The 21,548-nt window shown below is 40.6% G+C and overlaps 1 protein-coding gene across 1 annotated transcript in view; it reads left to right on the forward strand.

Annotated features, from left to right (window-relative positions):
- The first annotated feature begins 201 nt into the window (after window positions 1–201).
- Window positions 202–21,548, forward strand: part of GAPVD1 (GTPase activating protein and VPS9 domains 1) — a 70,111-nt gene continuing 48,764 nt past the window's right edge. The window contains exon 1 of the mRNA XM_065879658.1: window positions 202–328. The gene's annotated coding sequence lies outside the window, so the exon portion shown is untranslated. The remainder of the gene's footprint in view (window positions 329–21,548) is intronic.

Below are 21,548 nucleotides of genomic sequence, written 5' to 3' on the forward strand. Positions count from 1 at the left end.
GTTTGGTGAACAATTTTCCGGAAGCCGTTTCGCGGTACCCCAGCAGCTCAAGACGGCTCCAGCCTGCAGCGGACTTGGGTGGTAAAAGCGGAAGAGGCACCGCTGGCTGCCGGCCTGAACTACTAGTCCCAGGGGCCCTCGCGGCGCCGCGCACGCGCCATGGCGTGGCGGCAGCGCCGCCGCAGGACGCAGGGAAGCCAACTAACGAGTGGCGGCGGTGGCGGCGGCGGCGGCGGCGGCGGTGGCAGTTCGCCGCGAGGGCAACGGCTCCGAGGCCGAGTGGCGGTCCTGCTCAGACATCGGTGCCCTCCTCCGCATGATCTTCTTGGTGAGTGCACGTCCCCGATCCAGCTGCGCGGAGTGCGCGGCTCCTTGCCTGGCGGCCGTGCTGCTTCGGCCTAGGGCCGCAGGCTGCGCTGACGGTGGGCCGCCGGGTCCAGCTGACCCCTGGGACCTTCCCTGCAGTGAGGGGAGAAGTGGGGGTGGGGGCACACGGTTAGGTCCAGGGAGAGATGTGGCGGCGCTCAGGGGCCAGGGCAGCCTGGGACGGACTGGAGGGAGGGACGCGTGGGGGATGGGATGGGAAGGGATAGGAGGACCGCGGGGTGGCTTCGGGTGAGAGCCAGAGGCGAGCGACCTGGCAGCCAGGGAACTGAGTATGGGAGGCGAGGAGGAGGTGGAATGTCTTCTGAGTGCTGCTGGTGAAGATGTCTTGCTTCGGAGACTCTTGACAAGCTGGACTCACGGGTCGGGCAGCCCACCTACCAAAAACGTACACACCATACTTGGCATCTTTACACTTCCTGTTGGAGGTCTGTAAGTGAGGAGCTGTTGGTTGCTTCCATCTCCTTTCCTTCAATTTTGCCTTTTATTGACTGGCAAAATTTAAATGGGTGCTGGATAGGCAAATCATAGAAGTAAACAGGGTTCTGTGTATACATCTGCGTAAAAACAGGGAGGCATGGTGGTATGTTCAGATGAGAGCTAGATCAAAGGAGAAATCAGTGTTTTTATTTTAAAATTTGTGGCAAAAATCAGTTTGAGCAAGGTTTTGAGCTAGAAAGGATTTTTAACCTGGGATTCACCAGTTGGTGGATAGAAATCAGGGGCTCCTTGAACTAGAATGGGGATAAAATCATGTTTTTATTATCTGATAACTGTATTATCATTTCCTTCTATAATGAATGTAAGCAACAAACTGCAGTAGAATTAGCAATGCCTGTGACTTTGTCACCAATAAAAATTACAGATATTTTTGTGTCATGTTTACAGTTGTTGCAGATATCTTAAAATATCATTTGTGATATACTCAATAAACATTTTAAAAATATCATTTATGCTTATAATTTTTTTGAATTATGGTATTACTGAATCCACTGTTAGATCTTGTTACTTAATGTGATAATAAAGGTGTACATATATTGCAATATCAGGGTTTTTTCATTGTTTTGCTAATATTCAGTATAATTAGTTGTTTTTGTAATCGCATATATTTAATTATGCATTTAAAAGCAATCTGAGAAGGGGTCCATAGGCTTTACCAGACTACCAAAGAAACCCATGGCACAAAAAGATTAAGAATTCCTGAAGTAGAAATAAGTTTTGGGGATCTATAAGTCTGCCTGGAAGAATATTTTTCTCATTAGATAAGAAAAAAGTCAAGGCAGATAGGACGATAACACGTGTAGATGAAAGAGGGAATTTTGTAATCAGGGAAGTAAGAGAAAAGATTTGACTGGGATCAGAGTAATCGTTTTGAAAGATAGAATAGACCACAGATATTTCTTTCAGGGTACTAGGGAATCGGCAAAATAATCTGAGGAAGAAAGGGAAGTGAGTACTTTGGCCCTTAGATTTTTGTGTTAAGGCATCTCCTAGTTCCAAGTGATTGAAGGGGTTGAGCCCTCCAAGCTCTTGTATAAGCCTGTGAAAGAAAATTTTAGCGTGTGCTGGCTTTCTTTAAGTCATGTAGATAGTGTGGCTTTTAAAGGGGTGAGAATATTCTAATTTTTCTTTTTTTTTTTTTGGCTGTGCCGTGTGCGGATTGTGGGATCTTAGTTCCCCAACTAGGGATCGAACCCCCGGCCTTGGCAGTGAAAGCTCTGGACTGTCAGGGAAATCCCCATCTATCCTTAAGTGAAAAACTGCAGGATCTCTCTTCAAGTATATTTTCCCATTGCCATTCTTCTTTTCATATATGATAGAAAGTAAAACGTGCAGATTATAGAGTTGAAGAGTTGATAAGTCATTTTCTTGAAATTCCATTTTAAATTCTTGTAGTTCAGCTTCATTTTGGCATCAGACTTCTCACTGACAAATCACTTTTAACATTTTTTCAGAATATTCGTGATTTGAAACTTGCACCTGTTTGTAAAGCACCTGTCAACATCTTGTGTGAGATGTTTTTTTCCTCTAAAAGAATAGCAGTAATGAAAAACCACTACGGCAAACTATTTGTGGAAAAGATTAAGGGGAGGGTATGGAGAATTGAAGAAGAGTATTTTGTGAAACAGATATTGGTGCCGAAATAGTTTGTGTTGAATTAAACACACCGTATTACAAATGACTGCCTTGGAGAGGTCTTGCCTGATACCTTTTGGGTCCTTACACTGCCCCCTTGGCCACTCTTTCTCCCCTGCCCCTTTATTTTATTTATAGCATATATCTATCTGGCATCATATTATTTGTATATTTATTTTATACATAAAGGGTCAGGAAAATTTAGATTGGAGATACTACTACTGAATGAGAGAATGGGAGACTGGGGAGTGCTGTGTGGAGATGGCATTTGAACTGGACCTTCAGTCATAGATGTGATTAGCTATAGGGATATTGGAGAAGGGCTTCAGGTGCAGGGAACAACTTGAACAAAGACAAGGATAGAGGAGTTTGTAAATCAAATAAACATCTAAGTCATCTTGCCTCCCTCCCTCCATCCCTCCCTTCCTCTTTCCTTCCATCCATCCATCCAGTGTGTTAGGTCTGTAAAAGGGAAAACGGGAGAAAAGATTATGTATAAAGGTGGCTTGGGACGAACAAAGGCTGAAAACTCCAGGCTCCCCAGGTGATAGCACGTGACCGTTTGCCTCCAGGTGGATCTCTCCCTCCTAGAGCCCACAACAGTGAAATTGCTCACAGGGAACCTGAATTCTATATACTGAAGAACCAGAGAGGCAGCCTGGGGAAATGAAAAGAGTCTGGGCTCTGGTGTCAAATAAATCTAGTTTTGAATTCCTTGTTTGCTTCATGATAGCTGAATGATTATGCAGTAAGTTATTTGACTTTTCTAATCCTGTTTCCTCAGCTGTAAAATGGAGGTGATAAATAGCTATCACACAGGATTAACTTCAAAACTAATAATATATGTAAAACCTCAGGAACATGGCTTTCACTCAGTAATTGGTAGTTATCTTTTGATGTTCCAGCTTTCAACCTGGTTTCGTCCTTTTCTACCTTCATACCACATCCCTGACTTTAAAACAAGTGCTACTCTTCTGGTGCCTTCCTGGCCACTGTCACAGCGTTGTCACTTCCCACTTCACCCAGTTGGCTCCACTGTGAGTTTGTGAGCAGCTTTCCAGTGATGGCACTTAGCAATTTACCAGGTGATGCTGCCTGATAATGGCATTCTGGAAACGGCAACAATATGTATTAACTCTTATTTGGTGAAACTAACAATACAAAATTTGCCACTCTTTAAACATGATGTGCTTTAGTTTAAATTGGTTTATTTGGGAAAAGTACCCCTGATATTTGCAGAAAATTGAAGCAGGGAAGTGGATATATTCCCAATTGTAAGATGTTTCACTTTTATTTATTATTATTTTTTTTTAGGAGTGAGAGTATTGGGGAGTTGGTTATACATTACAGTTCTCCAAGATAAAGTATGTTTTTTTTGGGGGGGGTGGCGGGTAAAAGTCTGATGTAAGTGGAATCCTTCTTACTTGCTTTGGAAAGACCAAAAAAATTTTTTTCTTAAATGATTAAATTTTCCCCTTCAACTTTATGGTTTTTTCACCCACACATTTCCTTCTCTGGAGTTAATTTTCTCTTAGGTAAGAAGGATTTCAGTTATGTGTTTTTTTACATTTGAACTACCTAAACTTGTGTTTGTATAGAATTATTTGTGGCCTGAACTCTTTAATCCTAATCAAGATATTTTCATTTGTAAAGGAACTAGGATCAATACTTTCTGTATTGTGTACACATTTTAGATGAAGCTTTAGATACTAAATTGTTTGATTTCTGGTTTTTAGAACTATAGATAATTAACGTTTCCTTCTTTATGTTTACCTATATTTCCTTATTTTTTTAAGTATGTTTCAATATGTATTATGATTTTTTTTTTTTTTTTTGGTACGCGGGCCTCTCACTGTTGTGGCCTCTCCCGTTGCGGAGCACAGGCTCCGGATGCGCAGGCTCCGCGGCCATGGCTCACGGGCCCAGCCACTCCGCGGCATGTGGGATCTTCCCAGACCGGGGCACGAGCCCGTGTCCCCTGCATCAGCAGGCGGACTCTCAACCACTGCGCCACCAGGGAAGCCCTGTATTACGATTTTGTAAAAACATTTTCAGAAGGGTAGTTCTTCATTGCTTCTAAGCTGAAACCCAGTTTTGAACTCTGCAATGCAAAGATCAGAAGAAGTGGTGAACATCTGTTGATACTTAAAGTTCTCATATTTAATATATATAAATGAACAGTTGAGCAAATGTTTTAAAAAAAATACAGACTTCTGAAGGGTCTCTATAATGTATTTTTTCTTTTTTTTTAAGTTTGAAGATGAACCAGGTAATAAGTATTTATACCTGAAAGGAAAATATAACTTAATACTAACGCTGCAATTAAATTATATATATTAAGCCAAAATTATCTTCATATTCACCTTTTTTATCAGCCATTTTAAAAAGATAAGGCTCTACATAAAACAAATGAAATATTGCCATTTGCAGCAACATGAGTGGACATAGAGAATATTGTACTTAGTGAAGTAAGTCAGAGGAAGACAAATATATCACTTATATGTGGAATCTAAAAATAATGCAAATGACTCTATTTTCAAAACAGAAGCAGACTTACAAATATAGAAAACAAACCTATGCTGACCAAAGGGGAAAGGGGCTGGGGGGATAAATTAGGAGTATGGGATTAACAGATACAAACTACTATACATAAAATAGATAAGCAACAAGGATTTACTGTATAGCACAGGGAATTATAGTCAATATCTTATAATAACCTATAAGGGAAAATAATCTGAAAAAAAGGTTTATATATCTAAATCACTTTGCTGTACACCTGAAACTAACACAATATTGTAAATCAACTATACTTCAATAAAAAGAAAAGAAAAAAATATAAGGCTTTAAGCATACTTTAACTGTAAAAACAGGCAAGATGTCTGTTCATTAATCTAAGATGTCTGTCTGAAAAGATGCTTGCTTGGGCTTGCACCCATGTAATGCCTGTACACCCACGCTGGAGACTAGTGGGAAGCGTGTCATCAAACATGTTCAGTTCTTCTTTTTTTTTCCCTTACCTAATTTATGTTTTTAGTTTATTTTCTGTGAATTTTTGAAAGGATTAATATTGGAAAATTTAAAAGACAGAAATTTAGTTGGGATATTAGCCTATTTCCTTTTTTTCAGGATCAGAACCAAATTATCTTCCCAAGCAATCTAAATTTTATCCAAATACATCTATTTTAAAAGTTTTTAGGACTTAGGCTAAAGTCATCTATTTTCAACCCACTCTGAACTGTTTCCTTTCATTTTCGAATGCAGAACTCTGACCCATTTCTTGATTTTACTTTCACTGTTTATAAATCCTGACTACCTGTCAAAAATAAATTAGGTCTGAAAGTCATAGCACTTAAGGCAGAAATGCAAAATGATTACAAATACGGATTTCTGTGTCAGAAAAGCTTAGGAAAGAATAGATTAATTCTTTTCGCAGACTTTATTTCATCTTTACCTCCTTTAGAACCAGGGAATCTAACTTCGATTTCTCTAAAATAAAGTGCCTTTTAATATCTAATTATTCAGGGATGTGGTGGGCCAACTTGGATTCTGATGGAACGTAACTTATTAAGTAAGTCTCCCTCTGAGTAAGTTTCTATTCCATCATTCCAAAACATCATAATAACAGTAATGACAGTAATTGCTAACATTTATTGACTTCTATTTATTTATTTTTATTTTTATTTTTTTTGCGGTACGTGGGCCTCTCACTGCTGTGGCCTCTCCCGTTGCGGAGCACAGGCTCCGGACGCAGAGGCTCAGCGGCCATGGCTCACAGGCCAAGCCGCTTCGCGGCATGTGGGATCTTCCCAGACCGGGTCATGAACCTGCGTCCTCTGCATCAGCAGGCGGACTCCCAACCACTGCGCCACCAGGGAAGCCCAGACTTCTATTTATTTTTGAAAAGCTATTTAACTAACAAGATTTTCTTCCTTTTTTTTTTGTTCTGGAAGGTTCCTTGTAGGTAGAACACAGTGCTAATAATGCTATTTGAAGTTTGATAATAAATAGTTGTAATTTTATGAAGTACCATTCTGGTAAATGTGATGACATAGACATGTCAGTCTGCTGTTTACATGCTTTCCTTAAATTTGAGGGTGTACCCTTGGATCTTGAAACAGGCTTTACCAGTATTACAGCTCAGCAAAAATGCAGCTGAAGCTCAAAGTCCTCTTTCTGCTCTTATGTTTGGTAGTTTTGTACACCCACTGTATTTATGGAAGAAGCTAAGTTTATGCTGGGGACCAAAGCTTCCTCAAAGCATGTGGGTGGTGAAATCTTCCTCTCAAGAGTTCTAAGGGTTTTAGGGTTTTTTTTTTAACTATTTGGTTTATCTTGATCTCCAGATTTATATATGTCTTAGTGAGATGTCATTAGAGATTGTTGAATAAGAGGGAATTAGATTTGGTGGTATATAACTTCAGACTAATAAAATTAATGAAGGTTTAAATAATTGTGAAAGTTCCTGATACGCATTCCAGATTAGGTGGATATTTTTGTGTTATTTATTGCCTTTGGGGAAAAAAAAGGGATATAATTTTAATACCATTGCAGTTCTCCTTGTTGGTGTGTAGCATGTTATTGTTGAATTATACTGAGAGATTAAGTATTGTGTCCTTTTTGTTGGACTTGAAAATTTCACAATTTTTATTATTCACAGAATTTGTCTGGTCTTGAGTGTTTAAGTAATTGTACTAGCAGATCTTTCAGCAGGGGAGCTGTTAGTGCCAAATTTTTATTATGTTTTCCTTTTTAAAAATATTTAAATTACTACAGTAATAAGTGTTCTTTGTTAAAAAAAAGAACAACTAAAAACAATGCAAAAATGAAAGCTTTTTTCCCCTGCATGTATATGCATATGCTATATGATTTGGATTTTTTCTTTTTTCCCCCCAAATTATAGTTAACACTTGTTCTTGCTAAGTGCTTTACATATGTTAACCTGTTAAACCCTCATAAACTTATGAACATACCCTACAAAGTAAGCTTCAATTTTACATCCATTTGCAGATGAAGAAACGGAGGCAAGGAGAAGTAATTAGCCAAAGGTTGCTTAGCTAGTGAGCAGCAAAACCGAGATTTGAGCTCAAGTAGTCTTACTGTGGGGTTTGTGGGTTTTTTTTGGGAGTGGGGAGGGGTTTTGTGTTTTAACGCCTGTACTGCCTCTGGGATCTTACCATGCATATCGTTCTGCAGTTTGCTTTCTTCACTTAGTGGTACGTGGTAGATACCTTTCCATGTACCTCTACCTCCTTCTTAATAATTATGTAGTATTCCATGGTAGGGGTGTACCATAACTTACTTAATGTCTTTCAAACTTAATCTTGTTTAACAGTCCCATTAGTAATGATTTCAAGTAATATTTTAAAAAGCCAAGGTTTTATAATGAAGTAGTGAGGATACATTAGTATTTACTAAGTAATGCATATTAGCTGTCCAAGTGTTTTGATATGCTGTCAGTTGTGTGGTCTAATAAAATCTGAGCTTAATCCACAAGCCATTTATTATGCATGAATTTCATTATTTTTGTGGTTTGTCTTTTTTAGTTCTGGAAAATTAATTAATGTATTGGGGTTAAAATTGACATCTGTGTTTTATTTATTCACTTTTGGTAGGGTCTGGAGTTTTCTGTAATAACAAGAAGTCTTATACTGTTAATTTGAATTTTGGATACTATCTAGCTTTATATTATATACTTATATCTTCAAAGTAGTGTGCCTTTCAGTTCCCTGTACTTGTGCCAGGAATAGTTGATACTAAGTCCATTCTTTTTTCTACAATGTTTTACTTTTGTTTCAAAAATACCAACTAAAGATATTAAAGTATCACTTGTTTCCATTTTTTTTCCCCTCTCGTGATATACGTTTCTTGATTGTGAGGAAATATCTTTTTGGTACATTAATAATTATTTCAAACATGCTCATTGGGAAGTTAGTAGATGTTTTCAACTTAAATTTAGTTACTGTTCTTCAGTCATTTTGGAGCTGAGTTAGCAGCAGCTTGGCTGATTCCTAACTGGAGCATTGCTCTTCATCATTCAGTCACTTATTAATTTTTTAATAAATTCAGACATTGATTCAGCACCTGCTAAATGCCAGTTCCTCTGCCAAGTAATGGGGATACCAAGATGACTATGTCCCTACTTTAGGGAACTTGGAGTTTTGTTGAGAAAACAACATTTTGTTGCAAATAGTCTATGAGAAAGTATCTGAGTCAAGAGATTGGTAAAGGCTCCTCAGTTTGAGCTGGGCCCTGCTGCCTACCTGGGACTCAACTGACCACTAAAAGGAGTAGGCAAAGGATTCTAAATAGAGGGTATGCAGAAATCCAGTCTGTGACAACGACTCAAAAGTGTCATTAGAATGTCATGTATCCCTATGAGAATGTGGGTCCCTCAAGAGCAGACCTTAAACTGTCCCATTCATCAGTGCCTAGCACTTCGTAGGTGTTTAATAAACATTTTTTGAATGCATGAGTGAAGGATGTATGTTAAATAAAGCTTACTGTGCTTGTCTGTCCATTTTTTGGAAAAAGATGAGCTCATTATTTTTAATACCTAATGATTTTTAGAGTATGTAATTTAGCAGAACATAAAATGAATAAGAAACTATTCCTGCATTGGAGGAGGTAAGTCTTGTAAGGGGAAACACATTTAGACAAACCATTGTAATTCAACATGATTATATTTATAAAAAAATATTTGCAAAGGACACCCATCTCTGGTATGAATTGGTTAGGTCCCTTAAAAGTGGTGGGTAATTAAAATAAATCTTCAAATTATTTGATTGATAAAATACAGCTAACATTGTAGTAGGTCATTAAAAAATGGCAGTTAGGTCCTTTTTTGCCCTATCACATTAGTATAAATAGTACATAAATACTATGATGAAATGTACCTGTTTAATGAACAAAAAAAGTAACTGACAGTTCTGTCAAGGTGTAGGCATCAGTATATAACAATGTGAACCATGCTTAATCCTTGAGTAACATCATGATTTTTCCCAAATCTGCAAACTACTTATACTATTGTTTATTTAAAATGTCTTTTTTAAAAAATTTGGACACCTTTAAAAATTTTTTTGAAGAAGCTTTATGTTATTACCATAATGAAAGGCTACCATCTCTCACCCTAAATAGAAAGCAACTTGAATATAATAAAAACAAAGCAATGTTATAAAACCTAGCTTGCTACTGTTTGCAGAAGGTGCTGAGTTTGAGACCTCTGTCTTTAATTAAAAGAAGGGTTTAGCAAGTGTTAGGGAAGTGTTGAAGACAAATTGGCACCTTGCTTAGATTTTCTGCATGATGTAAATAGAAAAACTGAAAGAGACTTTAAAATGGGGTAACTTTCCCACTCAGTGTCATAAGGGAGGAAGGATGCACCCTGTTTGTTGTCAGGAGCAGTTCTCCTAGAGCTTCACAGAGGGAAGAGATTTGGGGGCTGGGCCTTAAAGGAGAAATCTGAGTTCACTTGAAGATAAGGAAGATTTGAGCCCCTTAAGCCTAGATAATAGCATCTGCAAATGTTGGAGACTTTAGGATATAGTATGGCAGCAAAATCCGATTTTGGGGAAGTGAGAGATGGTGGGAGATGAGATAGGAGTTATAAAAAGAGGGATTTATGGCTGAGAGCTTGATACCCTGTAGCATATTGTAGACGTTATCCTGTAAGCAGTGGAGAGTAGCATGACAAGGTTTGTGCTTTAGAAAGATAGCTTCAATAGTAGGAAGGAGAGACCAGGAAGGAAACTGTTGAGATGATGAGACTCTAAATAGTTTGAAGGATTGGGAGGAAGATGATAATCTTGAATTTTCCGAACCTTTTCCAATAAAGGGCCATTTTGATCTTATGCGCTCCCACATTGGAAGAAGGCAGATGATACGCTAAGAGTATAGATCACTTTGACAGTATTGGTTACCATCTGAGGTTACCTGCCCACAGAAAATCCCTGTTAGCTCATAGAGAAAGAGAGTGAGGTGACCAAGATGTTCTGGAACCAGTTAGGGAACTTGGATCTATTTGGAGATTCATAGAGTGTAAGTTATGGGAAGGAATGGTACCCATAATTCCTTGTTTTTCCATTGAAAAACTGAATTCCAGAAAGATTATATTAATCATTAGAGATTATATAGCTAGTTTTGAGCTCATTGTATTTTACTTTAGAGTGCTGTACCCAGAACTCTGTTAGTACATTTACATCTTTTTTTTAAATGTTTATTTATATATATATATATATATATGTATTTTTTTGGGGGCTGTGTTGCGTTGGGTCTTCGTTGCTGTGTGCGGGCTTTCTCTAGTTGTGGTGAGCAGGGGCTCCTCTTCGTCGTGGTGCGCAGGCTTCTCGTTGTGGTGGCTTCTGTGTTGTTGTGGAGCACAGGCTCTAGGTGCACAGGCTTCAGTAGCTGTGGCTCACAGGCTCTAGAGCACAGGCTAAGTAGTTGTGGCGCACGAGCTTAGTTGCTCTGTGGCATGTGGGATCTTCCTGGACCAGGGCTGGAACCCGTGTCCCCTGCATTGTCAGGCAGATTCTTAACCACTGCACCACCAGGGAAATCCCACATTTAAGTCTTAAAAGATACTTTAGGGCTTCCCTGGTGGCGCAGTGGTTGAGAATCTGCCTGCTAATGCAGGGGACACGGGTTCAAGCCCTGGTCTGGGAGGATCCCACATGCCGCGGAGCAACTAGGCCTGTGAGCCACAACTACTGAGCCTGCGCGTCTGGAGCCTGTGCTCCGCAACAAGAGAGGCCACGATAGTGAGAGGCCCGCGCACTGCAATGAAGAGTGGCCCCTGCTTGCCACAACTGGAGAAAGCCCTCGCACAGAAACGAAGACCCAACACAGCAAAAATAAATAAATAAAATTAATTTAAAAAAAAAAAAAAAGATACTTTAGCTAGGAACTTCCCTCCTGGTCGGGGAACTAGATTCTGCACGCATGCCGCAACAAAGACCCAGTGCAGCCAAAATAAATAAATAAATACTAAAAAAAATTAAAAAAAAAAAAGATACTTTAGATAGCACCTGCTATGTGTGTGTGTGTTTAATTATCAGGGTAGTAATCTAGATTAGTCCCTAGTAACTTTTTCTAAACTTTCATATACCATTTCTTTAGTAGAATTTAGGTTATTTAGTCCTGAAGTCCAACTTAACCTGACTTTGTCAGGCAGTTTGAAACTTTCTAAGAAAGGGGGAGTTGTCCAGCTACTGACTGACATATTAATAGTTGTTGAAAGAGTGGGGTGATTAGAAGAAGTAATCTTGACTGTAAATTAAAGCACTCACTCTTGGGAGGCAAATGGCTTGGTGGGTAAAAGCTGGGTGAACCAGATACACCTGGATTCTAGTCTCAGCTTTGCTAGTTATTAACTTGACCTTGGGAAAATAATTTCCTCAGTTTCCTCATCTGTAAAAGGGGGCTAAGAATACTTACCTTTCATGAGTGTTACACAGGTTAAATGAGAACGTCCATGTAAAGCACCTGGTTGGTGCCTAGTACATGACGAGCCTGAAATGCATGGTAGTTATTATTGTTTTTATTTCCTAAGCACCCATATGCTTTACTACCACCAGTCAAAACTCTCCTCTTCAGGCTCAACCATTACTACTTTTAATGGCTTTTTTTTAAAGTTTGATATTAGATGGAAATTAATATAAAAACTGGCTTTTCTTAAACAATTCTGGCTAGGAAATATATTTGCCTTGCTTCAGTTGACCAGGATTTAGTGCAAAATGTAACATAGCTGTGGAAATTTTGTGTTAGGAAGTTTCTGTATTTCGTTTCTGATCACAGTGAACTGAAAGATAAATACTCTTAGTGTGATAGTTTAAACATCGCAATGTGTTACCAGATGTAAATGGGTTCTGGGACATCATGGGATAGCTGCTAATCCTTCTAGATGGTGGTTGTTGGAGACTGATAAATTACAGTGTTCACATGCATTTCTCAAATTTGTATATTTTTTTCATACTGAAAAAAGTTGCTAAATTGGATGCTTGGTTTTAGAATTATGTTATTTATGTAATTTATTTATTTATTTTTTGGCTGTGTTGGGTCTTCATTGCTGCGTGAGCGGGGGCTGCTCTTTGTTGCGGTGCATGAGCTTTTCATTGCAGTGGCTTCTCTTGTTGTGGAGCACAGGCTGTATACGTGCAGGCTTCAGTAGTTGTGGCACATGGGCTCAGTATTTGTGGCTCGTGGGCTCTAGAGTTGTGGTGCACGAGCTTAGTTGCTCTGCGGCATGTGGGATCTTCCTGGACTAGGGATCAAACCTGTGTTCCCCGCATTGGCAGGCAGATTCTTAACCACTGCGCCACCAGGGAAGTCCCTGTTTATGTATTTTTTAAAAAATTTTATTTATTTATTTATTTTTGGCTGTGTTGGGTCTTCGTTTCTGTGCGAGGGCTTTCTCCAGTTGTGGCGAGAGGGGGCCACTCTTCATCGCGGTGTGCGGACCTCTCACTGTCGTGGCCTCTTTTGTTGCGGAGCACAGGCTCCAGACGTGCAGGCTCAGTAGTTGTGGCTCACGGGGCTAGTTGCTCCACGGCATGTGGTATCCTCCCAGACCAGGGCTCGAACCCATGTCCCCTGCATTAGCAGGCAGATTCTCAACCACTGTGCCACCAGGGAAGCCCCTGTTTATGTAATTTAAGAAATTTAAATAGACTTTACTTTTTAGAACAGTTTAAATTACAGAAAAACTGAGATGATAGAACAGGGAGTTACCATATAGCCAGAATCAAGTTCCTGTTATTATTAACATCTCATATTAATGGTGCATTTGCTACAATTAGTGAGCCAGTATTGATCATTATTATTAACTAAAGTTCATGCTTTATTCAGGTTTCCTTAGGTTTTTTTTAAAAATGTTTTTATTATATTCTATTTTTTAATTTATTTTTGTCTGCGTTGGGTCTTTGGTGCTGCGCACGGGCTTTCTTTTAGTTACGGCGAGTGGAGGCTGCTCTTCATCAAGTGCGTGGGCTTCTCATTGCAGTGGCTTCTCTTGTTGAGGAGCATGGGCTTTAGGAGCACGGGCTTCAGTAGTTGTGGTGCGCAGGCTCAGTAGTTTTGGCTCACAGGCCTAGTTGCTCTGCGGCATTGTGGGATCTTCCCAGCCCAGGGCTTGAACCCGTGTCCCCTGCATTGGCAGGTGGATTCTTAACCACTGCGCCACCAGGGAAGCCCTCAGATTTCCTTAGTTTTTACCTGATGTCCTTTTTCTGTTCCAGGACCTCATTCAGGATACCACGTTACATTTAGTTGTCATCATCTCTGTAATTTTTAACTGGATCATCTTACACACATTAATTTATTTGCAAAGCATGCTTTATTCTCACATTTCAAAGCCATACCTGTGTGTGGCATATTATGTTACTAAAAATGTTCTTCGATTGAAGATAGTTGGCCTTTAATTTCACTTTTAATAAGCCTTTTACAAGTGTAGGTTTCATCATGTTAGCAAGTTGTCTGTCTCACCTCTTTAGTTATGACTCTGATGTTTACCACTTATTTTCATGGAAAGGTTCGTTTTGGTCACTTCTGTCATGTGATGGACGTGGAGTATGTCTCATTGTGTCCTAGTGAAATGATAAAAATTTCCCTACCTCTTTTTTTGGGTGGGTGGTGCCTGCGCCGCACGGCTTGTGGGATCTTAGTTCCCCAACCAGGGATTGAAGCTGGGCCCTCTGCAGTGAAAGAACCGAGTCCTAACCACTGGACTGCCAGGGAATTTCCTACCTTACCTCTTTAAAAAAAAAAATTTATATATTTTTATTTTATCTTTGGCTGCGTCGCGTCTTAGTTGCGGCACGTGAGATCTTTTTTTTAAAAATTAATTAATTTATTTATTTTTGGCTGCTTTGGGTCTTCATTGCTGCGTGTGGGCTTTCTCTAGTTGCAGCGAGCAGGGTCTACTCTTCGTTGCAGTGCACAGGCTTCTCATTGCGGTGGCTTCTTTTGTTGTGGAGCTCGGGCTCTAGGCACAAGGGCTTCAGTAGTTGTGGCTTGCAGGCTGTAGAGCGCAGGCTCAGTAGTTGTGGTGCATGGGGTTAGTTGCTCCACGGCATGTGGGATCTTCCCGGACCAGGGATCAAGCCCATGTCCCCAGCATTGGCAGGCGGATTCTTAACCACTGCCCAGGGAAGTCCCTTGGGATGTTTTTAATTAGAAATTTTCATCAAAGAAAATATGAAACATGATTCTCATTCCATAAAACATTTGAAATAATTTCCCCCTACTTTAGAGTCCTTCTTTTGGGTCACAGGGGTTTGTTCAGGCATAGTTGCTAACATTTATAATATGTGTATCCTCCTTGGAACTTCTAATGTATTTTCTAATTCACGCATTTCACCTTATCAGGTTGTGCCTCCTCTCCATGCTCTGTATTACAGTAGGTATGCTTGCTTATCAGCACTTGACAGGCTTTTTCTGTAAAAGGCCAGCTAGTAAATATGTTAGGCTTTGTGGGCCATACGGACTCTGGAGGACTATGGCGACTATCTAGCCATGCGGCATGAGAACAGCCACAGATAATACATAAACAAAGGGGCATGACTGTGTTCCAGTAAAACTTTATTTATACACGTAGGCAACTGGTCAAGTTTGGCCCACAGGCTGTAGTTTTCCAGCCTCTATACTGGTGTTGGAAGGATACAAAAACCCCATGTGCTTCACTACTTCAACTAAAATCTCCCTGCTGGGCTCTCGGTGATAAGTCTTCATGAGTTGAAAAGCTTAAAATCTGACTTGACATGTATGGGTATAATTGCTTTTATTTTTGTAGAAAATGTGGCAAGTGCAAGTGAGCTTTTATAGAATTTTATAGAATTTCAAAGTCCAATTTTTGACCACTCCAAAAAGAAATTATCTAACTTGGAAAATGCTGGCAAATTTCAGGGGAAAAAAATTCTATTATTGTGAAACGTGCCTAATGTTAATTTAAAAATCCTTTGATTTTACTTATGTTCTTTTTCTCAGAGCACCTTGTGACAATGCAGTTAGCAAAGATACGTGAGAACTTCTTGTGTTTGGCCGTGGTATTGGGGGTTGGGGATGCATAGGTCTAAGAGATGTTCTCATCCTTTGAGGGGACCCTTCATTCTTGCTGGAAGGACAAGATACAGACACTAAAGATGAAAATAGGGAATTCCCTGGTGGTCCAGTGGTTAGGACTCGGTGCTTTCACTGCTGAGGGCCTGGGTTCAGTCTCTGGTTGGGGAACTAAGATCCTGCAAGCCGAACACCTCGGCCAAAAAAAAAAAAAAAGATGAAAATAAAAATTAACAGTTCCAATTTAATGGTATGGATAAGCACTGCTTTAAGAGTTCACAGTTGGGATTTATCACTGGGGCAGACTCTATGGTTGGGAAGGAAGGTTTTATTTGAGCCAGGTCTTGGAAATTAGAAGGAGCAAATAAGGTGATGTAAATATGAAGGTGAATTAAAAATAAAAATGAAAAGGCAGATTTGCTGGGACAGGAGGGTTCATATAGGGAAATAGTGTGAGATAGGACTGGAGGTGAGGGTTAAGGCAAGGTTGGCCCTTAAACATTAGGTTAAGGAGTTTGGAAATTAACCGCTAAGAAGTAAGGAATAAATGTAAATTTTGAGCACTTTTGTTTTTCCTTTAAGTCTTTCATGAAACTTCCACATAGTATATTTAATGTTTTCAGTATGGTGTGCTTATTTTATTTAGCATCTATTGATAATTTCATAGTGTTTACCTCTTCTTTTCCTGTCCATCAAAGACTACACCTCTGTTCCTCCTGTGTTATTTCTACCTCTGCTTATGATGTTTCTAACGTGAATAGTTTATTGAAATACCTCTTTTTCATTCATATATTCATTCAGCAAATGTGTACTACTGAATGCTCATGATGTGACGGGTTCTATTCTAGTCAGTGTGAATAGAGCAGGGAAGAAATTAGGTAAATATCCCTCTTCGTAGGGAGTTTACATTTTCTTGGGGAGATGGACAGTACATAAGATAAATAAGTGAAATGTATAATACGACTAGTGCTAACAAGAAAAACTAAAGCAGGGAGAGGTAGTATGTGTGTGTGGCAGGGCAGGGGTTGGAATTTTAGGTAGGGTGACCAAGAAAGACCTCACTGAAGAAGATGACTCTTGATAAGACCCAAAGGAAGTGAGAGACCTGGGTGGTGAGCAAGTACAAGGGTACTAGGGTGCAAGTATACCTGGCATGTTGGAGAATATGGCTGGAGCAGAGTGAATGAGGGATCTGGTAAGAGAGTGGTCGTATGTCCTTGTTTATGTCTCTTGTCTCAATGAAATTATTAATAGTGTCCACTTTCACTCCCAGTAGTGTCCTAGTTTAGATGGTAAGTTGTATGGTCTTCTGGTAATGGGAGGTGAGGTCAGAGAGGTAGGGGGGATGGAGGCAGACCATGGAAAGCCAAGAAAAGAAGCTTTTGGAGCATTTTGAGCACAGGACTGATGTGATTTGACTTAGAATTTCACAGGCTCACTCTGGCTGCTGTGTTGAGAGTAGGCTGAGAGCAAAGACTGAAGCAGGGAGCCTGAGGAAAATCTCTTCTGATGCTTCAGTTTCCTCAGTGAAGTAGGAAGCAAGGAGCTGAGAATAAGGAGAGGGGAAGAGGCTGGAGATTTGAGGAGAGATGGTGGTATGAATTAGTTGCCTGGGAGAGTGGGGGAGTGATGGATGGACGGGGGAAGTAATAGTGTGCGTATCATGCATCAGTAAGGGCTCGTATAGGGCTTGTGATCGTGAGTTTAAAGTGATATTTAGCATGGTTGTGTGTGTTGGTTTTCTCATACACAGGTATAAATTAGGAGTAGGCAGAACATTTTCTTTTTTCTTTAAGATTTTTGGATATGGACCATTTTTTTTTAAGTCTTTATTGAATTTGTTACAATATTGCTTCTGCTTTATGTTTTGGTTCTTTGGCCCTGACGCCTGTGGGATTTAGGTTCCCTGACCAGGGATCGAACCCACACCCCCTGCATTGGAAGGCAAAGTCTTAATCACTGGATCGCCAGGGAAGTCCCGCATTGGATTTAACTGGGATTGAGGTTTAGACGAGTGAGGGGGCAAATTGAGAGTATATTCAGCCAGTGATCATAATGATTGACCATGGGGTTTATGCTATCTGGGTAAGGAAGGAAGCAGAGACAGGAGGAGAGTGAAGATTAGCAAAAAAGGTGGTAGGATTAATGGCTTGAAAGTCTTGGTAGGGTCAAATGATCATTGGAGTTTGGGGGTGTTGAAGGAAGGAGAGAGACTATAGTATATGATGGCAACAGGGGTGGGTAGTAGGTCATATAGTCTGATGAACTTGATTAAAGAAAGAAAATTTAGCGAGTTATCTAGTGTTCTGGGTTTATTTAAAATATCTTTTAAAAAATATATATATTTATTTTGGCTGTGCCGGGCCTCAGTTGTAGCACATGGGATCTTCATTGCGGCATTTGGACTTCTTAGTTGTGGCATGCATGCGGGATCTAGTTCCCCCACCAGGGATCAAACCCAGGCCCCCTGCAATGAGAGTGCAGAGTCTTACCCACTGGACCACTAGGGAAGTCCCCTTATGTAAAATATCTTTATGAAAATGTCTTTGAAGACATTTGGGACCGCTGAAGGGTTTAGAAGGTGAGTTCTTATGTAGATCAGGTGGAGCATTACTTTCATGTGTTAATTTTTTTAAGTGAAGCTATATTTGAAGGTTTTAATTTCTGAATTGCATAAATTGATTCATATTTTGCTATGTCATTGGAAACATTTTATGCATCCTATCTTGAACAGCATTTTGGTTGTAATTAGACTGTGAACTCCTTGAGATTAGGGGACCTGGCTAGGTTCCAACAAGTCAATAACGTATTTGTTGAATTAAATTGTATTAAGGTAGCAAGAAGGATACGGCTTGAGAATTTCTAAAGGATTTTCCTCTATCATTTTATAATGAAAAAATTCTAACCTACAGAAACTGTTGAAGGGTGGTACCGTGATCACCATATATCCACCAACCAGATTCAACAGTGGTTTACATTTTGCTGCATTTAAAAAAGCTTTTAGGGCTTCCCTGGTGGCGCAGTGGTTGAGAGTCCGCCTGCCGATGCAGGGGACACGGGTTCGTGCCCCGGTCCAGGAAGATCCCACATGCCGCGGAGCGGCTGGGCCCGTGAGCCATGGCCACCGAGCCTGCGCGTCTGGAGCCTGTGCTCCGTAACGGGAGAGGCCACAACAGTGAGAGGCCCGCGTACCTCAAAAAAAAAAAAAAAAGCTTTTAGTTTTTTTGAGCCATATACAAGTGAGTTCCAGACATCCTAACAATTTACTTCTATGTACTTGAATGTGCATCTCTCAAAAATAATTCATCTGTGTAACCACATGATTTCTGAGTCATTCTTGTAGAGATCAGGACTATAATAATAGTGTACTGGCTCTATCACCTCTCACCCCTGTGGCCTTATGTAAGTTACATAATATCCCTGAGCCTCAGTTTCTTTTGTGGCAAAGTACCTGTCTCAGAGGGATGTTATGAAGATTAAGTGTGTAAAGTTCTTAGAACCATACCAGGCACAATTTTCAGTTTATAAAGTGTTTTCTCATATGATACGAAATTGTGGTGAATAACACCACCCCCAACCCTTGTCACCAGAGTTGGAAACTTCTACCTCACCTTCCCCTAGTGTAGGTGTCAGCAAATCTATTTTCTGTCTCCAGTATCTGTCAGATTTGTCCTGTTCTTTCCATTGCCACTGCAACATTACTTTTTTTGTTTGTTTGTTTGTTTGTTTTTAACACCTTTATTGGAGTATAATTGCTTTACAATGGTGTGTTAGTTTCTGCTTTATAACAAAGTGAATCAGTTATACATATACATATATCCCCATATCTCTTCCCTCTTGCGTCTCCTTCCCTCCCACCCTTCCTATCCCACCCCTCCAGGTGGTCACAAAGCACCGAGCTGATCTCCCTGTGTTATGCGGCTGCTTCGCACTAGCTATCTGTTTTACATTTGGTAGTGTATATATGTCCATGCCACTTTCTCACTTTGTCCCAGCTTACCCTTCCCCCTCCCCGTGTCCTCAAGTCCATTCTCTAGTAGATCTGCGTCTTTATTCCCGTCTTGCCCCTAAGTTCTTCATGACCTTCTTTTTTTTTTTTAGATTCCATATGTATGTGTTAGCATACGGTATTTGTTTTTCTCTTTCTGACTTACTTCACTCTGTATGACAGACTCATAGTGGCCTTACATTTAGGTCTTTTTTGTGTGTGTGTGGTACGCGGGCCTCTCACTGTTGTGGCCTCTCCCATTGCGGAGCACAGGCTCAGGACACGCAGGCTCAGCGGCCATGGCTCACGGGCCCAGCCGCTCCGCGGCATGTGTGATCTTCCCGGTCCGGGGCACAAACCCGTGTCCCCTGCATCGGCAGGCGGACTCCCAACCACTGTGCCACCAGGGAAACCCCATTTAGGTCTTTAATCTCTTTTGAGTTTATTTTTGTGTGTGGTGTTAGGGAGTGTTCTAATTTCATTTTTTTACGTGTAGCTGTCCAGTGTTCGCAGCACCACTTATTGAAAAGGCTGTCTTTTCTCCATTGTATATTCTTGCCTCCTTTATCAAAGGTAAAGTGACCATATGTGCGTGGGTTTATCTCTGGGCTTTCTATCCTGTTCCATTGATCTATATTTCTGTTTTTGTGCCAGTACCATACTGTCTTGATTACTGTAGCTTTGTAGAATAGTCTGAAGTCAGGGAGCCTGATTCCTCCAGCTTCGTTTTTCTTTCTCAAGATTGCTTTGGCTATTCGGGGTCTTTTGTGTTTCCATACAAATTGTGAATTTTTTTGTTCTAGTTCTGTGAAAAATGCCAGTGGTTCTTGCCTATCAACAATTTCTTAGTCTTTCTTCATCTAGTTCCATCCAAACCACCTCATCTTTTTCTTTACTGCCAAAGTTTATGTTCTTAAATGTAAATTTAATTATGTTAATCCGTTTAAACTCTTTTCCCATCTCCCACAGTGCAAAGTCCCAGTTTGTTTTTTTTTTAAATTAATTAATTAATTTTTGGCTGTGTTGGGTCTTCGTTACTCTGCGCGGGCTTCCTCTAGTTGTAGCAAGCAGGGGCTACTCTTCGTTGTGGTGCGTGGGTTTCTCAGTGCAGTAGCTTGTTGCAGAGCATGGGCTCTAGGCGTGCGGGCTTCAGTAGTTGTGGCTCGTGGGTGGGCTCTAGAGCGCAGGCTCAGTAGTTGTGGAGCATGGGCTTAGTTGCTCCATGGTGTGTGGGATCTTCCTGGACCAGGGATCGAACCTGTGTCCCCTGCATTGGCAGGCAGATTCTTAACTGCTGTGCCATCAGAGAAGTCCAGTCCCAGTTTTTTGTTTTTTTTTTTTTTTTTTTTTTTTGCTGTACGCCGGCCTCTCACTGTTGTGGCCTCTCCCGTTGCGGAGCACAGACTCCGGATGCGCAGGCTCAGCCGCCATGGCTCACGGGCCCAGCCGCTCCACGGCATGTGGGATCTTCCCGGACCGGGGCACGAACCCGTATCCCCTGCATTGGCAGGCGGACTCTCAACCACTGCGCCACCAGGGAAGCCCTCAGTCCCAGTTTCTTAACACTGGCTTCTGTGTACGTTAGGTCTCTGTAGCCTTATCTCATTATACATTTCCTCCCCTACCCCCTGCCTCACTCTTAACACACACAAAACATGCCCCCAAACTGTAGCAAGCCATGTGTAGTTCTCTGAATGTACTGAATCACACACTTCTGTGCCTTTGCTTGATTGGCTGCCTGTATCTAGAAGTCTACCCCTACCAATTATCCTCTTTATGTCTGGCAAATACTTATCCCCCACCCCCATACTTGTCTTTTAAGACTAGGCACAGGTACCTAACTCCTCAGTCATTCCTTCTCTTTTGTCTGTACTCTACATTGTACAGCCTTCATTCAGCCATAGCATTATACCCATAACATTTTGGGGAAGCCATTTGCTTGTGTGTCTAACTCGTTTTATTAGATTAGGAAGTCCTTGAGAATACATAC

The sequence above is a fragment of the Phocoena phocoena genome, chromosome 6, assembly GCF_963924675.1.
Source record: "Phocoena phocoena chromosome 6, mPhoPho1.1, whole genome shotgun sequence".
Classification (NCBI taxonomy): domain Eukaryota; kingdom Metazoa; phylum Chordata; class Mammalia; order Artiodactyla; family Phocoenidae; genus Phocoena; species Phocoena phocoena.